Source organism: Balearica regulorum, chromosome 2 (assembly GCF_011004875.1).
Source record: "Balearica regulorum gibbericeps isolate bBalReg1 chromosome 2, bBalReg1.pri, whole genome shotgun sequence".
Taxonomy (NCBI): domain Eukaryota; kingdom Metazoa; phylum Chordata; class Aves; order Gruiformes; family Gruidae; genus Balearica; species Balearica regulorum.
Genome location: NC_046185.1, coordinates 162,287,917 through 162,315,411, shown reverse-complemented (window position 1 = coordinate 162,315,411; position 27,495 = coordinate 162,287,917).

Sequence of the window (27,495 nt, the reverse complement as noted above, 5' to 3'; positions counted from 1 at the left end):
TGAGTTAACTTCAGACCTAGTCCAGTTTTAATTTGTCTGTTGTCATTCTTCATCCTTGCACTAATCAATGTAGTATTACATGACAGAAGTGATCTAGATCCTAGTGTCATCCCAGTCTGTCCCTCACATTTGATGTGAATACTGTAGTCCATAGCACTCACCGGACAGCTGCGGCAGCTCCTCCCTGCAATACTGGCCGTACTTGCCTCCTGCCACCAATATTAGACTCTAGACTGGGAGGAAAAGGTGAAAAGTCGTATTTCTAATGTGTAAAATAAAGAGAGCAGAAGAGAGCCCAGGTGTCCACACTGTCATAGGATCTTCCACTATCAAGAGGGAAGTTAAGGGAAATTTCTTTAAGATCTTAGGATGAAGACCATAAAAGAGGCTTAAGAGCCCAACAGTCACTGTCAATGTGGGTCCCTTTCCTGTCACCACATCTGATGACTTATTTTATAGAATCATAGGATCATAGAATAGTTTGGGTTGGAAGGGACCTTTAAAGGTCATCTAATCCAACCCCGCTGCAATAAGCAGGGACATCTTCAACTAGATCAGGTTGCTCAATGCCCTGACCAACCTGACCTGGAACGTTTCCAGGGATGGGGCATCTACCACCTCTCTGGGTGACCTGTTCCACTGCTTCACCACCTTCATTATAAAAAATTTCTTCCTCATATCCAGTCTGAATCTACCCTCCTTTAGTTTAAAACCATCACTCCTTGTTCTTTCTCAACAAGCCCTGCTGAAAAGTTTGTCCTCATCTTTCTTATAAGCCCCGTTTAAGTACCAAAAGGCCACAATAACGTGTCCCCAGAAGCTTCTCCAGGGGTTGTGAGCAAGGCGTGCTGACCAGGTATCTGAGATACTGTCATATCATTGCAATCACAAGCATTTCTGTTCACTCCTATCTTTAGTGGTTCAACTTTATTAGATACAGATCTCCAGTGCATCTGAAGATGTAGCACTTTGTCCAGATGTCTGCATAGGTACCACAGCTGGGCTGTCACAGTGGGATAGAACAGATGGGTGAGGAGCCAGGCTACCTGCATCACTGGACACCCATTTAGACAGCAGCAGTAAGCTCAGTACCCTCTGCTCAGGTTGCTGTTAGTGGACGTCTAATCAATATGATCGGCTGTAGGGAGCGATTCGTCTTGGCCTAAAGAAGACATCTGCAACAGCTAAGATGAACATGCCCTGCACATGTCTGTTTCTGCCCATTGACTATGAAGAGGACCTTGGGAGACTAACTCAGCTGAAGATATGTCTGAAGTCAGTCTGGGGTGACTATCATCCTCACTGACTCTTACCGAGCTTCACTGTCTAACCTCAGGTTCATCCCTGTCCTGTCAGCTGGTCCATTCCAGAAACTCCATCCTCACACCCTGAAGGTCTCTTGCCTCCACTCCTCTGTTTGAAAGGCTCCAAGAGCCAGCCAAAACTTCATTTCTGAGACAATTAGGAAAAAAAGCTTCTTATGTCCATTTATGTCTCACTTCTGTTTTGCTAGGCAAAGCAAACCAAACAACTTCAGTCTCCTGTCACCAGACACTGCAGCCAGCTTTCCGCTGCACCTGCTCCAGTATAAAGTTGCATAGTGACAATTCCCCATCAGCAATGATGTTTGGAGATCTCTATCAAGGCAGGTGTTCAGCAAATGGTCTCTTTGTAGGGGAAGTACCCCACTCTGCTAATTGCTAGCACAAGAGCTATACAATACGGTGAAACAAGGCTTAGCAGCTTAAAGGTCTGTATGGGGTGAATATAATCTTCTCCTGCACCTGAAAGTCTGTTTCAAAAATGTTATCAGCCATCTATACAAACTGCTGTGTGAAAACAGGTTGCAATACAAAATATTCCTGCTCACCATGTGAAGTTGGGTTGAGGGGCACCTTGGGTTGCCTTTTCAGTGGTGTGGGTGAGCAAAACCATCACAAACATGATGGCAAACACTGGAAAGACCAGTGCTCCTAAAACCTGCTACATCAGGAAGTATGGAGGTGGAAACCTGAGCTGGACAACAGGCAGAGATGGATGTTTGATGTGTTTGGTCTTGTTACTATATGATCTTTTAAATTAAGAAGGTACTTCTTATACTTCTTTCCTGGCATTACTCTGAGACTCCATTTGGCTAAAGTTTGCCTTTATCACATGAGTTAGAGTGATTTGCAAATGTCAGGTCACAAAGATTACAAAATGTCTGCTAGAAATTAGTTTGATCCTGTCTATATGTAGCTACTGCATTTAACCATTAGAAAGGATCATGGTAACAGGCATTAGCAAAATGACAGACAGGCAGAAATCTGCATCTTTAGCTAGAATAACTTTCCTCTACCCACTCCCCTCCCAGACTACTGAGCTACGTTTAAAAACTTAGTTCTGAGCTTCACAGCTCGACTGTCGTATTTGCTCACAGCTAAAGAGTTGAAAGACCTTGGTTTTGAGAAAGCAAGTATGATAAAGCACCTCCTTGGGCAATAAGAGATTTGCAGTCTTCAGCATCTCACGGGCCACGTTTATTTGTTACTGAATGTGAAAAAGCAGGTACTTTGTTCACCCGCTGCTTGACTGCGGCACGGAGACAGATTATCCCCAGCCAGCTTTTGTTTGATTGCTCCTGCCGTGCAGCATCTCCTGCAGCCTGCAGATGCAGGGGCTGGTTTATTGTTGGAAGCCAAATGGGTGCTAAAGATAAGCTTTCTCAAAGGAATGTCCCTCTGTGATCCGGCTCTTCCACTGGTGGCATGCTAATAAAATAAACTCGGCTGTGCGCGAGCCATGTGCGCGGAGCCCGACTCCCGGACGTGGAATTCCTGGTCCTCGCCAACTTTCCCCTAAAGCTTCGTTATTCCAATAAATCATGGAGCTGAGTTATGGGGCTCTGTTTAGTGGGGGCTGCTTTTAATTGCAGTTTTAGGAACTGTGGGAAAGCAGAATTAATGCCATATGTTTTTTTAGGCTTTCGGACCAGTCGCGGGGTCTCGCTTTCAGTTTTGGCTGGGATTCAAACATCACAGCGAATTTTCAGGTTCCTCTGTGTCAAGCCACAGCAAGAGGGGGAAGGGGAGGAGGAGGGATGGTGGCGGGGTGAGGGAGGGTGCTGCTGTGTGGTGGTGTGTTGCTGGGGTGGAGAGGCAGAGAGAAATGAAAGAGTGCTTCCAGAGGCGAGGAGAAGCACTCCAGGTAGAATCCACCTGCTTTCTGGCCCTCAGCATGGACAGACGAGGCTGAAACTTGTGAAAAAGGGGAACATACTGAGAAAGGGAATGGAGCATATGGTGCTGTTTTTTTCCTGGACACTGGCTTCTCTCACGGTGCTCCTTTCACTGATTTGCCTTCCCACAGTGCTCCCAGTGCTGAGTGATGTCGTGCCTTCCCTACTGATGTCAGGCAGTGCTATGGGCGTGCATTTGTAAAGGATGAGCTTGGAGGAAGTTCAAGGCAGGGCTTACATACCATAGGACTGACTTGTGAGCACAGGTCAGCCCCTGAAATGATGGGACAAATGTCAGAGGAGAGCCAGACTCTCTTTAGCCATTTAGCCAGAAGTCTTCTGGTCCCAGCCATCACAGCACTGGAGACTCTGTTTCCAGGTGGCTCCAGCCTGGTTCCTTCCGGAGTGCAAGAACTGAGAATTTAAGGCTGCTCTAAGAGGACAGCTTTCATCCAAATACAACACAACAACCCCCCCCCCCGTGTCCTGCAAGGGAATGGGGGACCCTACCTAGTCCTCTCTGCTTTGTTGGCACCAGGGCTTTAGCAGGGCCTGCCCTGGATGATCTGTGTCAATCCATAACACACAATCATCTGCCCAGCGCACACCTACTGTGGGAAGAGCAGTGCCCAGGGTGTGAAAAACACTGGCCCGAGGGAGGAGCAGGCACAGCGTAACATGGACCACAGCTCCTGTTCCCTCTGTATCCGCTATGTCTGGGTACTGGTTCATGGTGAGTTGTGTGAGTCTAATCCCTCTCTGTTCAGAGAGGATGTGACCATGCCCACTGCTCCAGGTGAGCACCAGCCACCTGGCAACTCGTCACAGTTTCCCTCTGATGAGGTCTGCAGACCCATTACACTCAGCTATAGGCTGTCATTTGCAGATCCTCATGACACACTTGCTGAGGCTGAAAAGATGTCATTTTTCCTTTTCTGATGCCAAACCAGGATTCAGCTGTCCCTGTTGCAGGTGATGGAAGTGATGAAGCCCTCACCACCTGAAAGCCTGGCCCAGGAGTGCATTGAAATGCCTTTCCCCTCCAAATCTCACCCATTAGTATACACAGCAGTGGCTTCACCTAACACAGAAATAAGACCACCTCTGAAAAAGAAAAGATGGCTTTTTGTAAGTTCTGGGCATAGAATCATAGAATGGTTTAGGTTGGAAGAGACCTCAAAGATCATCTAGTTCCTACCCCCCTGCTGTGGGCAGGGACACCCTCCACTAGACCACGTTGCCCAAAGCCTCATCCAACCTTCCAGGGATGGGGCATCCACAACCTCTCTGGGCAACCTGTTCCAGTACCTCACCACTCTAACAGTAAAGAATTTCTTTCTAACATCTAACCTGAATCGACCCTCCTTCAGCTTAAGCCCATTCCCCCTTGTCCTGTCACTACACTCCCTGATAAACAGTCCCTCACCATCTTTCCTGTAGGCCCCTTCAGGTACTGGAAGGCCACAATTAGGTCTCCCCGGAGCCGCCTTTTCTCCAGGCTGAACAGTCCCAACTCTCTCAGCCTGTCCTCATAGCAGAGGTGCTCCATCCTTCTGATCAGCTTCGTGGCCTCCTCTGGACTCTCTCCAGCAGCTCGATGCTCTCCTGTACTGGGGCCCCCAGAGCTGGACGCAGTACTGCAGGTGGGGTCTCACCAGAGCGGAGTAGAGGGGCAGGATCACCTCCCTCGACCTGCTGGTCACACCTCTTTTGATGCGGCCCAGGACATGGTTGGCTTTCTGGGCTGCAAGCGCACACTGGGCATCATGGGAGCTGAGGCAAATGAGAGACTGAATGGTGAGCAAGGTCCCTGCTGAGCATGGAGGTCCAACGCACAGAGGCAACCTCTCTCTTTTTCTCCTGTTGCTGGGAGCTGCAGGAAGACTGTGACTTTGTAATGTTGGGACACCATCATGAACACACGTTTCCCTCCTCTCTTCTATTCTGAGCTGCTTTTAGGATGGGTTTAAAATATCCTGAAAGTAGCATGGGATGTCCTAGTCAGTGGCGGTGAGGGGAGAGACAGCTCTTGTCTAGGTGGGGACTCATCCAGCACGTGTGACCAAGCAACTGTTGTTTGGAGCATGACTAATTGTGACAATTATTCACCAATGGTAAATAACAAAAGGATGACTCCAGCCAAGCCAGAGGTAATAATTAGTTAGTTCATTTGTTAATATGGTATGAGGAAAGAGGGATCTGGCAGATGACTTGGCTCTGATAGGGGAAAGAATGTTCATAACATGTCACAGTTGTTTGTTAGATGGATTTTCCAGGTCTGAGGATGACATTGCCCTTTCTAGATGTTGTCATCAGTGCTACCAAAACAGCTCACCCTGAAATTTATCCAGCAATCAAAAAGCACCTGCATGTAATAAGAGAAGGGTTGTGATGTGCATTAAAAAGAGGTCTAAGGAATTGTTTCTACCAGCTCTGAATAGGTGTAAATACCTGATGACTTCTGGGTCTTGCCAATTTTTAGAATTTGCTTCATTTTGCAGAAAAATAAAACCCACACATCTCAGAGCTGCTCAAAGTTTTTGAGAAAATCACTCTCCATCTTAAAATGCATTCACGAGGTTACATAAATTTTCATGAAGTGCTTTCAGTGAAACATTTTAACAAATTGCATTTCCTCAGATTCACTTCAGCAGTGTTAAAATGTTTTGGTGACATAGAGAGATATTGTTTCAACTTGTTTTGATTCATTTTGTATTGTATTGCAATATTAATTGAAACATTTTCAATGTGTGTTATATTTTATTGTGCTGGGATTTATGTTGCATGTGCCTTTGTTATGTTTGGTTTTGACATTATCAAAGTGAAATGTTTCAGTGGTGTCAGACTGAATGGCTTTTACATTCTTGTTCCATCAAACATTTTAAAATTTTATGGTTTTGTTCAGATTCAGAATGATAAATAGGAAGCAAATGTGGACATTTCCTAGAGGCCAAAAATTCTAAATTTCAGCCAACTCTGCTTCTGTGTTTAGAAGGAAACCATGTTTGCTGGGTATTAAATCTGCAACTTCAGAGAGCCAATCTGTCTCCCAGCTCCACCACAGCCATGGACAAGTCGCTTAGGACTTGACTACGCAAGGAAAGAGCCTGGAACATCTATCCATGATCACCCAGCACACATGCACTTACTCCATATGAAGGGTGTATTCATCTCTACAGTAGGTCTCTGCACCTGGGCCAGTCACTCTGAACTTGCTTTACATGGGACTCATCTCATCGTAAATGAAATATCAACTGAGGTCAGATGAACCTTACTTTATGCCTACACTGCTGCTCTCCCTGACTCCAGGCTGGCAGCCTCTGTGGGCAAAAAGGGGCTCCGGCCTGGACCCCACCCCAACTCTTGGGCAATTGGGACCTAAAGCGAAGGAACACATCCAGCATTTGTTCTGGACATGGTCTCCATCTCTACAGGTGGCATGGAATTTTAAATTTACACCAAAAGTTCATTCCCCAGTCACTTCCCTAGATAAAAAGATCCTTAAATTGCCTACCCATCCAATTTGTCACCTGTAAAATGAGCACTATGCTAATGCTTCTTGTCTCAGCTTGGCCCATCTAGACATATCAGGAGCATCTCTTTCTTTGTGTACATTCAGGGATGAGTAAAAGGTATCCTTGATCTTGTTCAGACCTCATTACAACCCAGAATAGTTGTTCTTTGGGTTTTCTCTATCATGGAAACATCTTTTTGTCTGATCAAACATAGCACCACTTAAATACTTAGAAACATCTCCCTGGCACAATGGATTACTTTTTCCCTACCAATTTGCCCAATCACATTGTGCATCCAATTTGTAGATCTGCACTGATGACAGCAAGATACTCAGTCTTTTTAGGACAGTATTGGACACTACTCCCGAAGACCTCTTCTCATTGCCACCTTGGACAAAACTCCCATTCGTCTCTCTGGGATCAAGGTCCTCACTAGTTGATAAGCAAATCCTTGTGTCTCCTGGAGGGTGTCCCATCCCTCATTTATCAGGCTGGGAAACTGAGGATGAAGGGTTAGGGCAAGAAGGGACAACCAGGACTACAGCTGATGGTTTCTCATCCTAACCACTTGGTCTGTGCGACAGCCCCAGCTGCCTCTCTGGAGACAGCAGAGGGAGGGTAAATGAGGAAGAGCTGTCAAAGACAGACAACACAGCAGTTTCAGTTGTGTATTTCAGTTCACCTCAAAGACCTCGCTGCTCCATTTTTGCAGTGCCTTTGTCTTATTTTTCTTCACACACAAGTTTTCTGAAGCATCTGCTCATTTGGGTAGCCCCTCAGTAGGTCTGTGGACCTAAGGGTCAACTCCTTCCTCTCCTTCACATCCAGGATGGGTTTGCAAACCACTTTACTGGGACAAGAAGTGTGATGGGCTATCTGCACTCCCCTTTCTAGTTGTCCATTTTGCTGTAAGATAGTCAAATCAGGGCAATACTGCCAAATCTGGAGCTGAACCTCAGATCTCCTGTACAACTTGTGACTTGTTTTTGAAGTTTGTGCAATTCTGTTTGCACTTTTTTCCTGCTTCTTGGGCTTGTTAAATAACAAAACAAAAGATAAAAGGTCAAATAAAGTTGCAGCTGCTCGGCACCGACCCAGCTTTTTATCATGAAAGGGGTCAGGAGGCAGAGAGGGGCCGCACGTGGGTCCTCTCTACTGGCTCAACAGGGGAATAAAAGCATCAGAAGGGGCTGATTTTGCAATTGGCACGAAAAGCCGCTGGACACCTTGCGCTTCTTGTCTTTCAAAGCCATCAGGGAAACTACTCCCTTTCACTGCCTTTCTGCTTCGGGAAACAGCTCTGAAATGGGAAGTGTCCTCTGCTCCATTTCCTGGGATTTCTCCTCTTCACAGGGCTCCTTTCACATGTGTTACAACAGGACATTGGAGCTGCTGTTCTGGGTCAGGACAAAAGCAGAAAAGAGAATTAAATGGTATTTCCCAGCAGCCTGACGATCACCAGGCTCCCTCCCTTCCACCTACTGGGTACTGGATGAGGTTTGAGCTCAACAGAGGTTTATCTGCAAGACATGTCAATGGATTTCATGGAGAAATTTGAGTATGAACATGCTTGTACACACTGGTGTTTGCTGGATTGGGACTGCATCCCTTGACAGCTGGGTCCCGCAGGTAAAAAGAAAGAGAAGTCATCAAGGGTTGTAGTTGCATGAGATGATAGCAGCACATTTAGACAGGTTTTTGACCTCTTTTTAAACCAAGCCCAAGTGCTGAGCATGCAGAGCAAAAGGTCACAGCAAAAGCCATCTTTGGGCTGATCAGACCAACAGCATCACGATGTAAAGCGCAGATCTTATCCTCCCCTGTCAGTCAAGGCCAGAGGTAGACCGCTTGTGAAATGAGCCCAAAAGGAACCAAGATGGGGCTAACCCCTCTTTGGGCAAAGTTTCCACAGCAGCCAGTCCTGCCAAGAAAGAAAATGAGAAATCTGTCACCAAATTACCTCCAAACTCCTCCCATTCCCTGATGTTTAGCACATGTGTTTTAGTCCGAGTGCTCACCACACACTGCAGACCCCGGAAAAAGCCTATTAACAGCCTAAGGGATGTTAGCATTAACTTAAGGGCCTTATTTATCTGTGGAGAGTTTTATATGGACAACCCACGAAGAATTTAGCTCCCATTTCTGAAGGATGAGCTATGTCCAACTTTGCTCCAGAATGGACACACCTGTTTAAGCCCAGACATTCATTTCGAAATAAAAATGACTGAGTTTTATCAAAGACTGACTTTCACCAGCAGAACGAAACTCTGCTTTTCAGACCAACGTGCAACACTTGCACTGATGGGACAAACGGTGTGAGAACCAAACGTGCTTATTTTGGTGCAAAATTTACATACAGAAAGGTCTCCAGAGCATTTACTGTATGAGTTAGAGCAAACAGCTTAATTTCTGGGCTTCCATTTCCTCTTCTTTAAGATGAGGGTGATGCTATTTATGCATTTTTCAGTTTAAATAGCATTTAGCAGGTGCACAAAGCCTGCACACACTGCAGTCCTGGGCTTTACTCGATGGGCATCAGTGGGAAGGGGACCAACATCTTTGGAAGGGACATCAAGCTCTCCCCGACTTTGGATGTCTGTGTATAGACATGGTAGCTTGTCATTTAAACTATATTAATAGACTATGGAAAGAAACAGGCACCTATCCAGACTGCCTTATTTTCAACATCTATCTCAGGACAAAATGAATCAGGGCCTTTTTAATACAGGCAGCTCACCCTCATATTTAACATGTGTGGAACTTATACATGATTAAAATTCTGACATTGGTCCATTATCCATGAATCCCAGCATACCACTAGCAGTGCCTTTTAGACCTCTACAGCCCCAGCCATAGCAGTGGTTTATTGGGGTGTGTGCCACCCCCATGGCATAGGTTTAATTATTAATGGTAAGCATGGAGTTAAAAGCAGGGTGGACAGTGGCTACTTTTTGCATCCCCATTGCTGTGAGGAGAGAGGTAGTTTCAGAGGGGAAAACTAAAACAGCACAGCACAAACTAAGAGGAACTACCTTCCCTGACTATGAGGAAACCAAAACCAAATAAGGGTTAACCGGGAAAAGCCAGCATTGACTGTAAGTGGGAGCTTTGGGCTTTATTTTATTGTTGTCATTAATTTCCTTCCTTTTACTTTCAGTAGATGACCACAGAGTTATTTACATTAGACACAGCTGAGCCCCACTGAGGTATACCATAAGAAAAATTAAGAGTAATAGAAAAAATCAGCTGAAGGCACATGGATTATTTCTGGTACTAACATCACCAAGGGCTTGTGCCATTTTTTTCCCTTTGGAGAACACAGTGATGATGCCAACTTTCCAGATCTTTACTGGTCCATCTGTAGGATGTCAGAAGGAGGGATGAAATTTTCTCAGTTTACAGGACATGAGATGCCAGTGATATACCAGCTTATCTTCTTCACTCATGCTTTTATTGCAGAAGCCTTGGTTTCAGCTGTTATCAGTAGGTTCCAGAGTTAATGAATTGGAGCAGATCTCTGCTCAGAAGAAGGCTTCATGCCCATTCTCATTTTTGCATTTCGAAGTGTGTTTTTTCCCCACTCAGATAAGAGCGAGCCCTGCAGAAGCAGGGGGATAGAGGAGACCTTGCGTGACTCTGCCTGAACCACTCCCTTTCTTTACACATTTCCTTTTCTTCTACTATTTGTCTGTCTCTGCTAATTAGATTATTAAAACATGTGCCTTTTGTGCAGCTCCAGGGATGGTGAGGACCTGACCTCAGCCAGGGGCTCCAGACACGAATGCTTGGTCAGGAGGAAGGGATGCGCTCCACACATCCACCTCCACCCCCCTCCCTCCTCTGCTCCCTGGGACCTTGTTTATCTTAACGCCAGCTGAGTTTCCCAGGGAAACCCAGCACAAGGCATTTGCCAGACATTCATTCCTTTGTGCAGCTGAGCCGAATGTATCACTGCTGGACCATTTTTGCAGAAAACCCAGTAAATTCATCAGGGCTCATTGCTCCCCTCCCTAGGCTGTTCCTCCAAGGCACCGGGCATCTGTGTCGTGGTGTCAGTGGAAACGGGCTTGCAGAAAGGCTGGAAGCCTCAGCAGGAGCCAAAGTGTTTCAGACTCCTGGCATATCCAAAAGTCAACGCCTCATTGCTACAAGGCTTCCCTCCCACCCAGGTTTCTGCAGAGCCGGACAGAGGCTTTATTTATGGGCTGGGATGCTCAGCAGCGAAACGGTTGGAGCTCTTGGCATCAGGGGTCGTAATTACCCTTCCAAGTTAACACCCATTGAGATGAATGGGAGCACACCCTTTTCTGCGGGTGTTATTGTTGCAGTCTGCCTGGCTGCAGATTCAAAGGCGAAAGTTTACCTTGGTTTGCAACCAGAAAGGCTAGAAACTGCCTCTCTCCCTCTCTCTCTCTTTTCTTAATAAAAGGAATAGGAAAGTTTTGCTTTTGCAGATTTCTGGGGTGGGAAATGTGGGGGAATGGTGAAACAATATAATTTGGGCCTGATGGTGCTGAGCACCTATAAAGTCTTCTAGCTTTGGAGAGGCTGAAGTGCTCTGGGAACTGAGCTCCTGGGTTCAGCCTGGTTCCTGTCAGTGGCCGGGAAAAGTTGTTATCTTTTCCTCATATCTGAGTAAAGGCTGAACCTAATAAGCAGCTGGAGCTGCTAAACCCCCAAAACTGCTGGGGTTTCCCACAGTCAGCTGCTGCAGGCGCATCCCGGGATACAACCACTGTCCTGGCAGCAGCACCATGATCATGCCCATCTGAGAGATGAAGCTGGGCTATGGCTGGGGCCGCAGCACAGTTTGGACATCCCTCCAAGGGCATCTCAGCACACTGCCTGCCTTTCTCCCAAAACAGCTCTGTCAGGTGCAAACCTTGAGTGATGGAAAAGGGCTGAGCCCTGACCTGGACAAGGGCACCTCCAGCCCGTGGGTGCTTCAGCCATCAGATGTTCATATGGGTACAGTGGAGGAGCTGCCTACCCCACGGCGGCAAAGATGCTCGTCCTACCTGCCTGCCAGAAGTTGCTTTCCCCCTGAGCAGAAGGAGTTGGCTGGGGAGGCAACATGCCTGCTCTTTAATCCCCTATTCCCATTCTGGCACGCCTTACCCATTTCGGCACCCGTTACCATTCCCCGCTCCGACCTGAGAATCCACAATCAGGGCAACTAAAATCAGCCAGGACCGCAAACTGGTGCCTGGAGGCTGTGTTTGCAGGAGGAGATGTTTACCAAGCAGCCCGGAGGGACACCACTCCTCTAGCATGGTGCTTTGTGGCGGGATAACAAACTCACCTGAAGGGCTTGCGTGCACTTGAAAGGGTTCGGTGGGAGAAGCAGCACAGCACCTGTCCTCCAGGGAAGATGCAGACTCTGCCATCAGAGGGGAGCTTTGGCAGGGATAGTCTGGAGCAGTTCCTAGACTAAAATAAACTACCCTGGCACAAAGATTTTGTTTCTTGATTAACACGAGTTGTACATTTAGCAGAGGGACTAAGGACCTGTAATGCTGCCCACTCTGCTCACAGCATCATTTGCATGCATGTAACCCAGGGTACGTAACAAAAAGCAAGCAAAAATATTTTTACCACCCCACCCTATCCCCTTGCAGCTTCTTTCCCTCTAGGGTACAAATAAGAGTTGCAAATACCCATGTGCCAGGGGTTATTTGCAGGGAAAAATATGCTGGTTAAGGGTGTTTTCATCCATGCTTTTAAGTGTAGTAAAACAAGGCTCAGGTACAGGCTGCCTGGTGTGCAGCAGGAGCAGCCCTAAGGTCTTGGGTGCTTGGGACTTTCATCCCCTCTGAGCTCCCCTGTATTTGTTTGTGTAGCCAAGGCCCCGGGGGGATACCAGTAGGATGCTCTGTGTGTGTGATGCAGACACACACATGTATGCACAAACACAGCCACGGCTGGACGGATAACTCCAGGGCAAAACATTTCCTATAACCTTCTCCTTCAGCTCCCAAAGGCAGCCGGACCAGGGTGGTGGTGGGATCTGGACACCTTATGGGATGGCAGCACCCGCTGCTGGGGACCGTGCTCCTCCTGGCCCCACTGCTCCGGCCGCCTGGCCACAGCAGCCTTCGCACCCTCCAAAATCACACCTCAAGCACAGCTGCCAGCACGTGCAGGTCCAATCAGTACAAAATCAGGAGGCAAGTCCCCAAATTCCCAAGAAGAGAAACAAGACCCTACACAACAGTCTTATTTGCCTTTTTTAATGGCTACTCTTAATCATAAAGGCTGCATAACACATTGAAAATAAATTCCAGTTAATAAAATCCTGTAAAGTTGTAGACTTTGAAGAGGTTTGGTTTTAAGAAAAAAACATTGGCTAGGACAAGATTGTCCAAGGAACTGAGAAAGCTAGACAGCATTTCTGCCGAAACAAAACTGCTTCTCCGCCGGGTGCAGCATGTAAACACCTGAGTAGCCCCAAGGGCAAGGGAGTTAAGTGAAATCACATGATCTTCCACAAAACCTTTAGGAATTGGATATGAACTGGTTCTGTGAGCTGCGGATAATGCAAATGTGTAACAAATAAGGGAAAATAAATTTGGGTGCAAAGAAATCCACTCCTAAGTAAATCCTTATCTAAACACACTGCTCAAATCACTCGGCCCGTGCTGCGGTGACTGTGCTGCTCCCCATTATATTTCAGAGCGGCAGCAGGTAAAATATGAGTAAAACCCCTCTTCCCACCCAGTTACACTAAATAAAGAGGTTTTGCCAGCCTGAGAAATGTGTATGTTTGTAACAAGAGATGCAAATCAAAGTCCACCTGGCAAATCCTTGCCTGGCTGTTCTTGGTTTTACGCAGCGACGACTTTGTTGTCTGCTGTTTGTTTTTCCTGGTTCAGCTGGGAGTCAGGCAATTTATGTGAAAGCAAAAGGTGATGCTCTGCTCAAAAATAAACTGCTGCTCGAGTGATCATGAGCTGCTTTATAGCCAGTCTGAAAACAAGAAGCACCCAAGAAGAGCTGGTGCAAATACCCACATGCAAAAACACATTACTGTGGACAATGTGCTGACGCAAGCTGTGTTAGCATCACTCTTTAAATTCAAGTTTTTGCAACAAGTTGTGTTTGTCTGTTGTTTTTCAGAGCAGTGACAATGGAAAATGCCCACAGCAGCGTAATCCAGCTGGCTCAGCACCGGTGGGCCACGGGTGAGCACGCTGCTCGTGCACGAGTGAGTCAGGTTAGCTGATGGGTAAAGTCAATGTGGTTTTGTGGTTGGAGCCCAGGCCAGCACGGCAGAAGAGCCGAGCTCTTGCTCCATCTGTCACCAGCTTCCTCTGCGAGCTGGAGTGTTTATTCACACACGCGAGACTTGGAAAAGAGCTCAGAAAGCTGTTTTCTTTCAATCCAAACCGACTGTGATACCGTCGAGAGTGCAGAGCAGCCTCCCTCTCTATGGTCGTGCCCACGTAATGGAGACGCTCTCTGCTCTGCTAATATTTACAGGCAATAGATTTGGTCAGACTCTAATGATCACCTTTCTTGCTTAACAGGACTTCCTTCTCGTACCCATCTGCGGTACTCATATCCTTGGCTGTCAGCTGTGTAAATTTGCTGAAAAGCAGAACTGCACAAATAACTGATAGGGGTGAGGGGTGGCCAGACCGGAAAAAATAAACGTATTTGCTGTGGGGTAACCAGAAACGAACATTTTCCTGCTAGGAAGGGGCAAAGCAGCATTTTAATGAAATAACTTTGTTTCAGGCCAAGCAAGCATTTTGTCTGACCACAGTGATCTCTTAAGTGTTTTTATAAATTGCTCAGATAATTTGTTAATATGAGAGCAGCCTCAAAGAGAAGTGAAATATTTCTACTAAAAAATAACCGCTTTTTTTTTTTTTCACAGGAACAATTTCCTGAAATTGCTTTCAGTCAGTGAAACATTGCAGTCAAGCCCATCTGCATATTTTGGAGGAAAAAATTGCCTTCTTCCACCTCACATCTTCTCTGGCTATTAACTTAACTGTATCCTCAACCATTTAATACTCTTTTCTTGCTTCCTCCTTTTCTCCTGTAACAAATGTGAATTTCCTGTCTTTTTTTTTTTTTTTGTCACTCCGTCTAACCCGTTATCTGATCCGTGCTCTCTCAGTCCTGACCTCTCCTTCCTCCAGCTGACCTTCCTATCGCACCACTGATATCCATTTATCTCCTCCTCCCAAAAACCATCTCTTCCCGTTTTCTTTCCCATAGCCATGAATCACGGAGCAGCCCCGGGGAGCTGAGCTGCTGGGCGTTATAGGAATAAGAGCTGGGAATAAGGGGTGAGTCCAAACCCAAGCTGTACAGGCCTGGGAATGGAGCCCTGTTGCGATATTCCCAGAGTGATTTATACTTTGATAACCTGAACCAAAACTCTGGATCCCACATCCTTAAATCGCGGGCGTGAAGTGAGCATAGCTCAGTGTTCGCTCCTGAGGACGCGGCTTTAAATTAACGACGTCCCTTCATCGGTCCCTTCGTGACACTTGTCACCTCTGCTCTATGTTAGGTGCCACGCATCGGGCGCTGGGACTCTGCCCTCCAGGTCCCCATACACCCCAGAGTGATGTGATAAAGTCTTCGCCAGGCTCCGCAGGCTTCCCGGGCTGCTCTGCACAACAAACATCTAACGATGGCTTGGAGCCAGCGCCGGGTTGTAACAGAGATGTGGTGTTCATATGGGCGGTATCTGGTCACGTACTGCAGGCAAGGATCGCTAATAAAAGCCAGTACTCTTTGGAGGGCAACTTTGCAAGGAAACAGGACACAAGAAAGCAGCTAAATATTCCCTTCCCCCCGCAACTCTTTTGTTCACAGCATGCTGCCACCCTCCTTGCTGTAAAAGAGCAAAGCAGTAGGACATCCGATCTCTTCTCCCTGGCATCCAGCGATAGGACGCGTGGGAATGGTTCAAAGCTGCGCCAGGGGAGGTTTAGACTGGACATTAGGAAGCCTTTCTTTACTGAGCGGGTGGTCGAGCACTGGAACAGGCTTCCTAGAGAGGTGGTCGATGCCCCAAGCCTGTCAGGGTTTAACAGGCATTTGGACAATGCCCTTAGTAACATGCTTGAACTTGGTCAGGCAGTTGGACTAGATGAACATTGTGGGTCCCTTCCAACTGAAATTGTTCTGGTCTGGTCTATTCTATTCCATTCCATCCTATCCTATCCTATCCTATCCTATCCTATCCTATCCTATCCTATCCTATCCTATCCTATCCTATTCTCTGCCTTTCATCAAATGAACAGGTAGGGATTTGAGCACTCACCTCTTAATAATCATGTTTGGCGATTAGTCTACAGGGCTAAATTTTCAAAGGCACAGTTTTTACTCTAATGTTTCTCAATCGAAATTCACGTTAAACTCAGAAATAGCCCCTGGCCACCTGACTGCTTAATGGGCACAGCTGCTGACCCTCCTCAAGCCATGAGCAGAACCTCAGAGCCCACCGCTGGTTTAACCCACCAACTTGGACCTTCCCAATGGGGCTGCCCTAAATTGGGAGCACCAGCCAGCCCTGCACACGAGGTTTTTATGGTGTGAGGGATTGTGTAGTGCTGGGGTTTCCCGAGGCGTGGGGAGTCTCCAGAGTGGTGAGATGTCACGGCCGTGTGTTCTGCCACCCTCCCGGGCAGCAAGGTCTGGTTAAACACGGCGACATCAAAGAGGAACCAACAGGCGTCCTGGGGGAAATGGTGGTCACTGAGAAGAGTTTCAGTTTTGTCTAAATTTTCCGTGGAAAAATTCTCCCTTTTCAGAGAAAAGCTGCATGCCCACTTGTTGTGGAGAAATATATCTATATACATATAAACATACACACAGACTATTATACAAAATGTAAACACATCTCTCTGTGTGTGTATATACACATATATATGTATACATCTACATAGATATATTTTGACTTGAGGCATTCAGTGGCTGTTCTCCAGTAACAAGTGTTTCCAAATTATAGTGAGTTTCTGTGCAGAAAAAGGACAATTTTAAAGTCCCATAACTGAAACCCCAATCTTTAAAAGAAACTGATTTTAAAAGAAAATTTCCAGCCACTGCTGCTGATCAACATTGGCTAACCATCCACAGAGGAGATGTTCACTAGCATGGATGTGGCAGAAGAGTTACCATCAGACTCTCGCAGAGGGACCAGAGGTTTTGCTGTTCATTCTCAAACCAGTTGCCACAACAGAATAAATAGACCAGAAGAAAGACTTTTTTTGGTATAAGTGTGTGTGTGCTAGGGCTTTCAGTTCTGGTGGGAAAGGGTGTAAGCCTTACTGTGATATCTAAGTGTGAATTGCCACCTGGCATGGCTCCAGTGAGTACCTCCACTGAACCACCCATCGACAGGTAATTCTGGTGTGTCCTGGTCTGCCCTCTTCATTTAAGTAGGTTGCAGTTCTCCTGATTTTCTGCAGCTCCCCAGACCCTCTCTGGATGTGTTTTCTGCCACTGTGCCCAAGAAATGGGACTTTGTGGTGCAGAGGCACAGACCGGACTTTGTGGGCATCCCAGGTTTGTTGTTCCACTCTCCTAAGGCCATACTGCAGTGGGGTCGTGCAAGTGCACGTACTTTGCAGGAGCAAAAAGCACAATCACTCTTCACTGTAGCACAAGGAATAAACAACTGCAGAGACAAAACAATACATCTGCAGGCACTTCCCTGCCTGAGTTTGTGGGGTTTTTTTTCTTACATTCTGCTGACTTTATTCATATACCTAAAAAATGTCCTATATCTTTCTCCTCCTACACAGGGTTTCTCTTCTAAACCATTCACTTCTCCCTCCTCCTCTGAGGAAGCTTTCTTTTCCCTGTGCAGGTTCTTCAATTCAAAGGATGTCTGTGTTAAAAAAAAAAAATCCTGCCTCTTTGTTCTTTCTTCTACACAAGTTTCCTTTTAAGTGGCTGGAGAGACCTTGATTCCTCTAAGTGCCAGAACCCTTTGTCAGGTTGGCTCTCTGATCAGGCTCCTCCTCGGTGGAGCTAAATCCCTTGCCAAGCTTTCCCACATTTAGCCAACATCCCCTTTGAGCTGAGTCTTGAAAAACTGGCTTGCCCTTAGCAGCAGCTATCTCTTTGTCCAACAGAGCTCTATTTGAATGGGTAATCATCAAAGTTTAATGAGCCTCTTTTGTGACCCTTATTCCAGGTGAAAGAATTTTATAGATTTTTTTTTTTCTTGTGGGTTTTGGCTCAAAAATATGTAGGCAAGAAGGGAAAGCAAAGAGCTCCATACCCAAAGCAGCAGTTTGCTGCTTGATACCTGCCTAAGCCGTTCCAGAAAAATTGCACCAGTAATTCAGACAAAGTGAAAGGAAAGTCAGGGAGGCCAAGTTAGCACCATGCCTCTGGTAGCTGCTTGGTGCTTGAACAGTGCACGGAGAGAGACAGCAACAAACCATTGAACTAGAGTTTGATAAAGTCCTTGGCTTGTTTGGAGCCTGGAAGTTTCAAGCTACAACTTCACCTTTGCTCGCTTCCCCTCCAGCCCAGCTCTCAGGTGCTGCATTTGTGCCCGATTTCTGACCCTTGCAGGCGAAGAAGAGTCTTAATTATGAGTCCATGACCAGAGAGAAGGAGTTTTTCAACTCAGTGTTTACCTACCTTGGAATAAGCTCAACCAACCCTCTCCCAGAGGTCCACAAATTTAAGAAAAAATGACGTCAATTAAACACTGCCTGTCTGTTTGTTCAGCTAGCTGGTGGCTCTGGTATGTCTGCTCTGATAATTAGAGGAGGGGAAGAAAAAAGGATAGTTACAGGAGGGGAAGCCACAGCACTTCCCACCACTGGCTACACAAATTCTCAATGGCTTCAGGGTTGACCTCTGCGGGTGGAACCCAGGAGGCTTCTCCAGTTGAGCCTCCAGCCGGAGCATTGGGGAGGGGGTTGGAGATTGATAGCTGTGCTGTCAAGATAAGTTATTTGACAGAAAATCAGATCAGCTTTTCTTTTTGTTGTTGTTTTTTCTTTCTTTCTGGGATAAGAAATGCTGCTAAATCAGCTAAAGGAAATCACTGACAGCAGCCACAGAAGATTCAAAGCTCCAGGCATGTTAGTGGCCTGCTGTAAAGCTCTGCCAGGCATGTAGAAGACAAGGTCACCACATAGGCAGTTAAATTAAAAATTAATAAAAAGCCAAGGGACTGCATTATCAGTGTAAAATAGATGCTAATGGTCGCAGCGAGGTCACAGGGTCTTCTGAGGCCTATCAGAAGGGGTTGTAAGAGTATATATGGCCTACCTTGGCCAAAGCCTGCTGATAGCTTTGGGCAGTAGGGGAAAGAGCCCACCTAGTATTTAGGTGCTCAACTGAATCCATTAGGAGTGAGGCACGTAAATGTTTCTAAGGGCTCTGCAAACCACAAACCATGGTTCTGAGGCAGACCTCAGAAGAGGTGAGCTCTGGACTGACACATGGTATGGGGATAGGTTTCATCTGGGCAGGTGGCTTTCCTGCACATTTTCTAAGGTTTCTCCATCTGCATCCCCTCTTGACTTCACCAGCAGCTAAAGTGGATCCCACAGCTTTCCAGTGGGTTGAGCCTACTGAATGGACCCACTCTTAGTATGCTCCACACCAAAGGAGTGGTGGAGCATCCAAGAAGGGCTGAAGTTGAGGTGGATCTCAAACAGTTGAGTTGTTAGCAGGAGTTTTGTTGTTGGGGTTGCAGAAGGAGCAGGTTAGCTGTGTTGCTGTCTTGTAGGACACCATGTATGGTATAGGACCCAAAGGGTTGTGTAGGCTTTAGCTCTTGGCTCAGTGTCTTGAAGATTGGGCTGAATTCTTGGAAATCAGGCCTTAAAAACAGGTATTATTTCCTTGTTTCATTTTTTGTGAGAATTGAGAAGAAAATATCAAAGCAGGTCCTCTTTCTGCAAATAGTTTGGGCTGGTTTGTGAGCTGGGAAAGGATGTCTTCAGAGACCTGAAACAGCCTGTGGCTGTGGTCTAACAAATGCCTCCCAAAGCATGTCTGGAGGGGAAAAAAAAAGAAAAAAAAATATAATCTGGCTGCATTTGCACAGCCTGTTTACATTTGCCTGGTGAAAATGCTCTGACAAATCGGTTTGCTGGGAGGAATGGTGGCAGATGCTGACTCCTCCACCTACAAATTCTGCTGCCTGTAGCCTTCAGATGTTCAGTTTCCAGGTAATGAGGTCTGGTGCTCAGACTGTCCCTTGGGTAGGACCACAAGCCATTTTCGTGCTCCTGGTGAGGACACCTTGAGTGGGGTTGATGTCTGACAGCTGCCAAGAACATAAGCATGAGTCAGAGATGCCTACACTGGCTTCCCACACATCCATCCACTGTGTCACCTCAGAGTGGCCAAACTTTTATCTCTTACTACACTGCTCTGCCTGGGCTGCCCAGCTAGTTCAGGAACCCCCATGTGATGAGACATAAACCAGGGTCTTTATCCAAGCCTATCATACAGCCATACATAGGGCTGCTAGGCGAGCTCCTCAGACCCAGGACTGCTGTCCTCATGCTCAAGCTCTGACCTGAGATGCTGGCTTGACCCCTTCAAGAGCTGTGTCCATGTCCTCCAGTTGAATGGAGGCTCATCTAAATTTAACAAACCCTCTTTGCAAGCCTTATGCCAGGCATAAGAGTGACCCTGTCCTTCTTTGATGGTTGGTGGCAGGAATCAGATAAAGAAAATGGCCTCACAACCAAAACCATTTTCTCTGTGATACCACTATTGCAACACTCCACCACTGTTAGTGACAGCATGGGACAAATTACCATCTTACTCGCCCCCAGGATGAGGGGATCTATAGATTAGAGTCACCATCTCACACCTCTCCCATGCTCCACAGATCACTCGCAGTCATGTTCGATCAATTTAATAGGACCTCTGTGCAGCTTTTGGAGGCATCAGGAGGAAAAAGCTGGATGCTATTTTTATCTGATTATTGTCCAAACAAAGCCAACGTGACAGGCTTCAGAATTAAGCAGAGCATTAGAACCAGTTTGGCTGCCTTATTGCCACCACTTGAATGAATGAAGCACCTGGATGGAGAAGGCAGGTCCCAACAGACCAGAGTTAGACACTTGGCAGCGATATTGAGGGCATCTCTCAGCAGTGGAGTAGTTAACACTCACGGGCATTTCCAGACAAAGCATCTTAATCGTTGAACACCAGTTAGCAACGTCTGCTTCAATGAATGCACCGATGTCTCTACCTTCTCTCAGCGCTGCTATTTCCAGCTTTCAGACAAACAGCTCTTCGCATTTAGCTAATTACTCTGAGAGAGCAGCAGGGTTTCTGGGGCTGCAGTTTTTGCACAGTTTCTATTAATATCCCCCAGGGCTTCCAGGTTTGGGTTTCCTTAGGATAACATTGATCTCTTTCTTTGCCAGGACCACTCAGGTCTTGTGCACCTACTCACTCCCAACCACTTAACATGGCAGCTAGCTAATAATTTCCCTTATCACATAACCCTTCTGATAACACTGCTTTACAATAGTGTGGGTGCCCAGCCAGCCTTTCCAAAGGGAAAGGCAGGAACAAGAAGAGCTTTCTTTTCCCGCCAAGAATGGAGGGATATGAGCACTGACATAAGAGAGCCCAAGATATAATGCCTTAGAAACCAAAGGAAGCTTTAAAAATCTCCATGCATTTGCAGCATCCTCCTCTTGCCTGCACACAGCCTTGACAGGAGGTGAGGATTCAGATGGGGCACATGTGTCCTGGTTTAAATAGCTCATCTGGCTTTGCCTTAAATTTACAGGGATTACGGTGAATCAAAGAGTGCACGGCTGGGAGTTTAAGAAGTTTTTTGTTCCTCTGAATTACATGAATCCTAAAAGATCTCTGGCATCAAAAGAACACATTAACCCCAGCAACTTTGTTATTGTCATAAGGGACTTGTTTTTACTCTCTGTTGCACGATTCAAAGCTTAAAGTCAACAGAGACAGGTCTGTTGACTCCACTGCACTTTATTAGCCTGATAGGGGATCTCATGACCATCGTCCTTAGAGTGATTCTAGAAAACTTGAGATAGAGGTAGAAAATTTTTAAAAAGACAAGTACAAGTAAGCACCTGTAAAAATGTGCAAAAATATACATTTTTCCATTAATTCTTCTGGTAGTCCTTGTGCTCTTGCAGTCACAGTTTCTTTTTCTTTTTTTTTTAAAGAAATTTTCTTTCCCACTTCTTCTTGAATGATTAACAGGAATAACTCACTAGTGAGAGCTGGGGAAGCAGGGCACTAGTTGCATTAGCAAAAAGGTACTGTGCTATCCTATGCAAAGAGAGAAAGGAAAAAGAAATAGCTATATTCCCCTAATTACTTATAGCCATAGTCACTGGCTGTCCAGCATCTTCAAGAATTCATCGTTCTTCCAAAAAAAATCCAACATTGTGTTAGTGTAAACTAAAGAGTTGCAGGAAGTAAAAGGCTGTTTTGGGGATGGCTGGCGTGGAGGTTACAGGCGACAGCTGGTGGGTGTCTGATGGGGCTGCCCTTTCTAGCTACCATCTGGACTTTGCATAGGACAAGCAAGAATAAGCTACTTACACCTTAATAAGGAAAAAGCCTGTAAAAATGGAATAGGGGGGTGGTTTGGCTACGAGATCACTTCACAAATAAACAGGAATGCAAGCTTGGGCTTTCCTGCTCCGCTTGGCCTAAGACAGGGACAGCAGCTGGAAACTGAAAGCACCTAGAAGTTGCTAGGATATTTAAACATTTTGTCCCTGATGTACTAGTGTGTGTGAGATTTTTATTTTTTTTAATTAATTTGGTTATTATTATTATCATTTAATCACAGCAGAGTCAGGAACAGCAATGCACCAGTGAGCCTGAATCTTCTACCCAGACAAACCAAAAGGCAAAACTGTTGTTGCAGTCCACGGGGAAAGGGATGGATGGGGCCAGGGTTGCAAAGCGAGAAGGGAATAATACAGGAGAGAAACGCAGAACCAACGCACACTCAACGCAGGTGTGAGTGTGGTCTGCCATCAGCACGTGGAGATGCCCATTTACACTCACTTCAGCAGGAGGGCTGCATGTGGGTGAACCAAATTTACCCCCTCACTTCAGAAAGTGTAGTTTTACTGGGCCTGGGTTTTCCCAAAGCCACTCGATACTGCACAAGTAATGTAAAGTTGGCATAAATAGGCATTAAATTCATTTAAATACCACTTTCCCCCACAGGAGGGATTCAAAAGGCCTTTAAGGCCAGTTGACTCCAACTCTTGGTTCTCCTTCACTTAAAGGTGACCAGGGTGAAGTTATCGCAGCAGCAATGCTGAGAGCTGTCAGCCTAAAATAAAACGTTTGGCAGACCAGCTCTGCCCAATGTGCCTGCAGATGTTTTGCTTTGCCCCTCTGCCCCACCGGCTCCAGAGTGGTTGGGCAACTCGGTTCTGGTGTCAGCACCCAAACTGGTGGTTGGATTGGGTTCAACTCCAAGCAGCTGAGTTGCGGGGGGAGTCACTTTTCTGCCAGCAGAGATGGAAGCTGCCACGGCTGTTCCCGCCAAAGCTCATCTGTCATAGCCTTAATTTGCTCCTCTGGATCCCAACGCTGCTCTCTTCCCCTCCTTGCAGGTGCCCAAGAGGAGGCAAAACTCGTTGCCGTGCCAAGTTGGCACAATCCCTGCCTGCGGCAGCCCCTTTCCATGGGAATCCCCGGCTGAGGAATTGCAGGTGGTTTCCAGTCCTTGGAGCATTGCCTCTCTGGGAGCCTGGAGGCACATGATGCCTCTCCTTCCAGCTCCTTCATCGCATCCCGTCCCTTTTGCTCTGGGGAGCAACATCACATGGGAGGCTATTTGTCAATTTTACACTGATGCAACCCTTTGTCTTCTCCATTTTTAGCATTTTTGCCCCCAAACCCCTTCACTGCATTACTGTGCACGTGCTACCCTGTTGCAATTAACTGACAGCATCATTAAGATGTGGATAAAGCAACATCAGCAAACCTTTTGCTCCCTACAGTAGTGCTTAAGCCATGTTCCAACCCCTGTCTCCAGCAACCTGCCATCATATTAGCATCTAATGTTACCCGTTATCTAAATGCACTGGGCCGTAAACCTGCAGAGTGGCAAGCAGATAACCAGCAACATCAGATGCTACTTAGAAAGCATTTTGTTCCCTCATAAAGCCAAAACATGTGCTAACAGCTACTGAGGGAAAGTGCAGAGCATTTGATTTCCCTCTTTTGCTAACACACTCAGAGGAAGAGGTGACGAGTTTATGGAAATGGCTGCAATTTGCAGTCAAACATGGTGCATACATGAATAGGAATTGGAACTGAGGCGCCAAAGAAGCAATGCACTGCACAGATTTCCTCCAGCGATGCTGATGGAGCTTATACAAATCAATTAGCCCCTCTTTAAAGAGGAACCCTATTCCATCACTGTACCTTTTATTTCTTAAGAGAGAGGTGATTGGTTTTTTAGCAATTCCTTTTTTCCCTTTCTCTTCTCTTCAATTTTCCTGGGGAAAAATGTACCTGAAGATCCAGGGAATTGCTTCTCTATGCTCTCACATGGTTTTACCATGAGGTAAATTTATGGGTGTCAAGTAAGTTGCTCCTTATGCCAATGTCACAGAAATAGGAGTGTGTGGGAGGGCTGGTGGCTTCTGCTTAGTGGAGTTGCCAAAGATTGTGCTAATTAGCAGTTGGAGAGACTCATATTTTTGAGGTGTGCAGTGGTCCAGGGAGGCAAGCCTAAGCTTGTCTAGACACTAGTAAAGGCCGTTCTCCATGGACCAGCTGCAAAGGGACATTTGGGCTGGGGAATCAAAGCATGTGGCTAAGATGGGCTTTTTGAGAGACGTCCAAAAATTGTGTTTGGCTGAGGTTCAGGCATGAGCATCACTCAGCCCTGCCACAAGTGAACTGAGCTTGTCTGGTCTCTGACAGCATCTCCAGCTGCCACTGGAGCTCAGGACCGTTAGTGGAAGTTGATGGAAGCTGCTTTACACTGCCTTAATAACTCCAGGCTCCTTCTGATGCCAGTGGCAGGTGGCCACCTCCTCATGGATGTCTCAAGGCTGCTCTCCATCATTTTGCCTCTTGTGGTTATTTACGCTGGTGAAAAGTGGAAGCAAATCACAGCTGAATGTAGCAGTGACAGCGAGAGGCTAAGACAGACCTCGAGTGGCGGGAGGAAAGTTTTTTACCAGCCCAGTTACTGTGTGCCTGTGCCAGTGGTCAGTTCAAGCAAGTATGGCATATGTCCTGTGTGTAAGCTTTGCCTGCAGCCTGACCACCTCCTCCTTTCCTACACCTCAGACTTAACCAGGAAGGAGCTGGTTTGCCCTGCTGTAGGGCCAACAACGCTCCATGGGACTCTCTAACATGGGAGCAGGTTGAGGAACCTTCTCCTTTGCAAAGGTTGGAGATGCCAGAAGGAGATGCTTGTTCCCCTGCAGCACCGTGGCATTGCTCCCCATGGTGGCTGGATGTCCACAGTTGGCATCACCAGGCTGCAGCGACTCCATGCCTGCTTGACAGCTGAACAAACCTATCTCAAGACCCTCAACCTCCCCAGCATTGGATGGGGTTTTCCTCTTTAGGAAGATCAGCTAATCCGGAACCCAGCAGCTCAAGCACAAGGGAGGACTCAAGCCATCCACGTTGTCTGGCACGCACCGCCTCATGTTGGAGGGAAAGCCGGAGACTAGCTGAAATGATGGCATCTGAAAGAACACAATGCACACCCAAGTGCCAAAGCTACAGGAAAGGACTTTTCCAAGAGGACTAGCATGTGAATCTTAGCTCAAGTAGATCATTTGATCTGGAATGGGTTAGGGACTGGCCTCTGGAGCAAACCAGCAACAGATTTGAGGTGAGAGGGTCCGGACAGAGGGCAATGGGGGTGGAAAGAACAGGTTGGGAACAACTCCATCAGCACAACTGAATCCAGAAGGAGATGCATGTTGACAGCCTCAGTGTCTAGTTTTCGACAACTGGTTTGGCAAATTTGGGCCTGTGCAAATAACTAAGACCAGATGTGTCAAATGTTTTTTATTTCCTAGAATTAACACTAGATACAAGAATATGAAAGGAAGTTGCCTGTATATCCCTGCTGTGGGAGTCTCCCTGACCTTCTCATCCTTTCTCTTTACCATTCCCAGACCAGAAACTGCTTTCACTTGTCCTAGAATAAATTAGTTTGACTGGAGCCACAGAAGATATTAACCAGCACTCGAGAGCCGAGGAGGACTAGCTCTTTTCACACCATTTGCTGTGTACACACAGATAATGAGTTTGTCTGTTGCTTGCTTTTAGTCTCCTGTCACGAGTCCTTTCGACGTGGGGCGCTCACCCTACGACATAACATCTCTCCTGATTTCCGCCGTAACAGAAATGCTTTTGAGATCCCACTTATAACTCTGTTCACACAAAATGTGACAGTTTTAGCTATATTGGAAGACCAGCCTGACCCTGGCAGCCGCTAGCACTGTGATCAGAATAGTTATCAGACAAACCCCGGTATGTGATGTCTGGTTGCGAAGCTGTGGCAATGGAGGAACATATCTGTTCTTGCAACAATACAATCCACGCAGCACCGGCAAAAAAACAGACAGGTGGAGTAGGATTCATCTTGAAGACAGACACACAAGTCTGAGCTAGCCATTCTGGACTCCTCTTATGGTCCATGGGGAAAAACAGGTTCTTTCAGAGAGTGACTCATCTCATCCTAAAATAGGTCAGAAGAACTGCTCTCCAGCAGCATCTGACTCCTCTCCACACTCTATAAAGGGAACCCGAGGGATACTAGTTCAGATTTAAGCAACTTATTTTCACTTGTCTAAAGTTTGCTGGTATGAATCTCAGCCAGGCTGTACAAAGTTTTCTGGAGTCAGTGGGAGTCATGTCAAAGGGCTTTGGACCCAACAGTTCATGGTCTGAGTCAGATTCTGCATTTCTCAGAAACTCCCTGAATGTAAAGAACTGGTCAGGGCTGAGCGATAAGGAAGAATGTGCTCCTTAGCCCTGCTTTCTGGAAAAAAACAATATACCAGGAGCACATACAAACAAGGGAATTCTGTCTTTTATTTAAAAAAAGTGAGTAGTGTAAGACACTGCAGAGTTTGGTGTGGCATCTTTTTTCCTGGTTGTCCTTCCAGTGAAAATGAGGTCACACATCACTGTCACGGTCCCTGGGACTCTCATCACCTTTCAGTCCAATGCATTCTCCTCCCTCCGGATTTTCCCCTTCATCTAAAATATGTTGAAGTCAATGAAAATCCACGATGTTCAGTAAGATGCGCCAGCACTTCACAAGAATCCCTTGCTGGGAGAAGGGCACCAGATTTCTTGCTAACTCCTCCCTTCACCCCCTCTCAGCAGAAGCTGATGACAGGATTATTTTTTATCAAGATGCAGATACTACACACAACCAGCACAAAAGATCAGTGATTAGCCTTTGGATAAGCAGCCAAGATTGCTTTTTCCTGACCTTATCAATCTGGTATCTGAATTTCTAGGGAGCTTTAGTGAGTGAGTTTTCTCAGGAAGCTGAAATTCTTCTTTTTAACCCTCATGCAAAGTTTCTGCTAACTTCACTGGAACTAATCTCTCATTCAGGATAAAACCAGATATCCAGCCATGAGTTGTCTGAGATCAGAAAGGTCTTCAGGTTGCCAGGGATTTCCCTTTCCTTCCTTTGCCCCACATTTCAACACAGCCCATAAAATGAGAATGAGTTGTTTCCTGTGGAGTAGAATAGGGATGGAAATACCCAAATGCATGTGTATGTCTACCTGCAAGCTACACATCTGA